A 4,041-nucleotide genomic window follows, 5' to 3' on the forward strand; every position below is an offset into this window, starting at 1 on the left:
AGTGTGATTTTGATGTTGTGATTCTGGTGCTATAATAATACTGATCGCACTTCTAGGAGTAGTGTTGCCCCAATATCAGCTAGGAACTTACAAGAGTTGGATAGTCATGTACTTTGAAATACTCAGACCATAGGCATCCGCCTATAGAAGTCCCCGGTCTTGCGTGTTGTTCAGAGACCTTGCTATGGTTGCAGTTATTGCAGTAAACAATGGATAGGGATGCACAGTAACCAAGGTGATGCATGCATGCTTGGATCGTAAACCCTTTACATTCAGCTACTTACTCAAACAACACTGCAACAACTAACCTCAATGAAGGAAACTGATTGCTGTTTATATGCACGACTTGCTTCTTTCTAATTTCGTGTATTTAATTGATTGCATGGTTGACTTATCCCCAAGTTTTTCCCAGCACTGTGCCCTTAATTTGGTATGCTTCCGAAGTTTTGACAAGGCGCCATTCTAGTTCTGTTTTCTTGGCAAAGAGTTTGTGGAGAACTTTGTAACCAACTTTGAACCTTCCTACCTTTTCTTCCGACTATTGATTCTGCACGTGCGGCAGATAAAGTAATGAATGTTATGGACTTAGTGATGACTGTTGTTATACGATGGTCACCACCACTACAACCCTTTCTGTAGCGACCTGAGACGAAACATTACGAAACGAGAAGGGGAGGAATGTCAAAAACCAGTATTTAGTGATGCGATCTGATTCTGCTGACGCTTTGCATACAACGGACAAAGTTGCGAAAGAAACTCAACCAACATGTTGTAGCCGTTACCCGTTCATACTGTTAGAAAGGTCGTGTCAACATACAGAAGCACTCAGCCTCTCTTGTTACACAAATTCGAAAACCATCTTTGGGGAAATGACGACTGCTGGGTAACGCAAGCGAGTAGTTTGCGGCAGTAATTACTTTTTTTTCAATTTTCACCAGTCTTTATGACGAAAGCCCAGAAGCAATGAGACAAACGTCATGAAATCCTTTCCAATCCACCCGGCAAACCTCGTGGGAAATTTTCCTTGTACTCGTGAGGTGATGCGCTCCGCAAGTGATCGTCAAATACCCTCACAAGGTTAACACTCTTTATTCGCTCACTTCCATGTCCCCACCACCCCACCCCAACCAACTTCCTATCCTCTGACATCACAGTATTGGTTCAACAGCTTTAGACCGTAGACTTATGTCCGAGTCACAACCACTAACGTTAGCTTCACTAGTTTCACTTGGCTTGATACACTGAGAACCTTCATTTCTTTTTATGGGGCAACGGGGCTTATCACGTGGACAAAACTATCATGTGCTTGGCTTTGATAGCTGGGTAGCGAAACTTATAATTCCTTCCACTATCTGTCTATCGGTCTGTGTATGTCTGTCAATTTAAGCTGAAATATGGTTAGTATTCGACTGAGATGTGCAATTATATGTTTCTGGTTGAATCCTAGGCGTGTGTGCCCGCAATAGTTGTTTTGTGTCTGGATGGGATTGGACCCCTGAGCTAACCTGTACCCGGCGACTGCAGCTCCACTTAGCCAGAATTGTGGCCAATGTGTGTGATGTTCCGAGGCATTACTCTCGAGATGTCTGCTTGATCTTTTCAGACCGTAAATGTAGTTTGCTTAACAATTTCTATGATGCTGAAGTAAATCCTGGCATGTCCTTCTGAACTTACAACAAACACAACGAAAAGGTCAAAAGATAATAAGCAGTTGCTTTAAATGAAACCATGAGATCATTGGGGAAAATATTTTGAAATAAAAGAACAACAAAACTACTGTAATTAATAGATTGATGCACTACAGGTGGTCCTTGTCTCTAATTCACTTTCCTACATATCATATCACCACATGCTCTCTCTCACATACACACACACGAACAAGCGCACACTCAAATTCACATCACCACTCTAAAATATATCCGTTTTCTTGATCTTTTTGTTTTGTTTTGAAATGTTTGGGATAGTGGTTTGCTAGATACCAGCTAAGATGCTGAGGGTTTCAAAGTTAAGAGTATACTTTTGCTGAGAGAAAAGTTTCTTGGTGAATGTCGCTTGATGAAACGGCTGAGACCCTCATGACGGGGTCGTATACATTATCACAAATATCTCTTAGATCTTTCGGAAATCTTTATTTGACAGACATTCAATCACAGTATATAATTTGTACCATAATCGTCTACCAGCCAATCAGCTACATTTCGTTAAGAGCTTAATCGCATGTTTAACTTCAGCAGAAAACACTTCTTTGTCCAGCATGCTAGAGGGAAAACTTTTCAAAACTCTTTCTATATTTCAGCACTCAATGATCCAGAACATTTTTTTGTCTGTCATAATTTTTCCAAAACTCTTTATGACCTTCCAATAACTTTTTATGACTTTCCAATAATTCATTTCAGCCTTTCAAAATTCGTCCGTTAATTAATTATCCTCTACAATTCGCACCACAGTCTGTACTTCTCGTGGTTCTGAAAAATTATTATTTTAGCACGAGAAAAGCAGACTTTCAAAGTCCGAATTACCCGAACTGTTGCTCTGATTGGTGTTGACTGCAGGCAATGTTGTGAATGGTGCACCAATGTGACGTAGTACACTGTTAGCGTGACGTAGTACACTGATAGTGTGACGTAGTACACTGTTATCGGCGCTCGTTGATCCCTTGTGCGACTCGTAGCGGATAGTTAATTAAATGATGGGTTCTGGAAGCTGAAATTTACAGGCTAGGTTTATATCGCCTATACCTACCGATATCTGCAGAAAACGCAAACCATTCAGGTTGGTCTTTAAGCAAAGCAGTTACTTAAAATCCCTAAACAAACATTTCGCTTAGCTAACTGCTTGGCATCAACATCCAGCTTAGAGACTGATCAGTTAGAGAAAGAGCAGGCCATGAGTATGAAGGACGTTAATACAAGAGCATAATGGCTCCTGGGAGAGTGTCTGGCGCCAGCTGTTGAGTGCGCAATAAATACAGCAAAATAAACGAGATTACTTGAAAGACAGCCGGAACACTTGCACATATTAGTGTTTGGGCATATCCTGTGAATGTTTTATATTATACACTTGCAGATGTGTTTTAGGTTTGTTTGCTTGCTTTTTTTTTTGTATTTTGTTTTATTCTCTCACATGCGCCAAGACACAAATGCATGCTCGCACACTTTGTCTCACATCTTTCTCGCACACGTTATATGTACGCGCGTGGTGGGTGGTGCGGTGTAGTGTGCGCGTGCACGGGAGTGTATTTTCAGAGTGCATTAAACTGAGACTGTGTGCGTAGGCAGTGCAGTGCTGCTGGATGTGTCCGCTTGATTGACTTTTCAGCCTCAAACATTCATCTTCATTGATGCAAGCAGCGCTCAGCAGTGACCCATGGTGAGGCGTCGGCCGATGACCGTTTCCGTCATGTGTACAGTCAGTCTCGTCGAGGTCTTGTAGAAGATGTTGGTATGCTTGCTGACGTGGTCGTTTATTTAATGCAAGAATTTTATGTTTCTGTTGTATTTATAATCGAAGGTCTAACGGTTATGCTAACAGCTGCATTCTGGAAGTCTAATGGTTATTGTAATAGTATTCAGGAGTGACGACTGAAGTTGGATGACCGGAGAAGTGACCAATCAAACAAAAGGACAGAAAGAGACTAGATTTTGATTTTTAGAAAAAAGGTTGTGTAGTTGCATATGAGTATTTTCTGCATGCATCAATACACACGACACACATTTAGGAATGCGTGAATATGCCTCGACAAAGACAGAATGACAGACGGACAAACAGAAAGGGTTTAAAAAAGAGAGAATGAAAAAAAGGGAAAGAATTTAATAATTTTTTAAAGCAGAGGAGATTTCTCTAGGGTAGGTCGTAGTACTGTTTAGACAGTCTCTAACATGTTGCAGGTCTCCCATGTTTCCATATTGAAGTGCTGGATTCCCATGTTATATCTGAGGTGCTGGCTTTGCATGTCAATATGTGTGAGATGCTGATTGTTATTTTTGTAGCTGGAAGAAACGAGTAGCAACAAATGGAAAAAACAGATGAAACAACGATCGC

Source organism: Pomacea canaliculata, linkage group LG2 (assembly GCF_003073045.1).
Source record: "Pomacea canaliculata isolate SZHN2017 linkage group LG2, ASM307304v1, whole genome shotgun sequence".
In the NCBI taxonomy this organism is placed as follows: domain Eukaryota; kingdom Metazoa; phylum Mollusca; class Gastropoda; order Architaenioglossa; family Ampullariidae; genus Pomacea; species Pomacea canaliculata.